Source organism: Wasmannia auropunctata, unplaced genomic scaffold (genome assembly GCF_000956235.1).
Source record: "Wasmannia auropunctata unplaced genomic scaffold, wasmannia.A_1.0 LD336078.1, whole genome shotgun sequence".
In the NCBI taxonomy this organism is placed as follows: Eukaryota; Metazoa; Arthropoda; class Insecta; order Hymenoptera; family Formicidae; genus Wasmannia; species Wasmannia auropunctata.
Genome location: NW_012026812.1, coordinates 1100286 through 1100741, shown reverse-complemented (window position 1 = coordinate 1100741; position 456 = coordinate 1100286).

The window sequence follows — 456 nt, the reverse complement described above, 5'->3', positions numbered from 1 at the left end:
TATATATTGCTTATGTAATTTTATAATTTTAGAAAGAACTAATGGAAGACTTGGCACGCACAATAAACGCAGCTAACGTTGTAGGTCCTGTAAAAACTGGTACAGAATGGTTTAAGGTTAGGTTAACTTTTTTTATAATATACAGAACACATATACATGAGCACATATACTTAACAAAGAATTGTATCTAAACTAAACTGTATCTAAAAAAACTGTATCTAATACTAAATCATTTGTATAATAATATATAACAGTATTGAATTTTTTATGCAATACTACTAAGTATTTATTTGTTACTGTAGTAATAAAAAATAATTTCAATATATTAAATATATTTACAGACGTGGAAAGATTGGAAGATGTATATCCTAAAAAAGAGACAAAACGAAGAACTCATGCTTTCAGAACGGGTGGAGGATCCCCACTAAAAGTATCTTTCTCTTCTTTAGAAGAAGA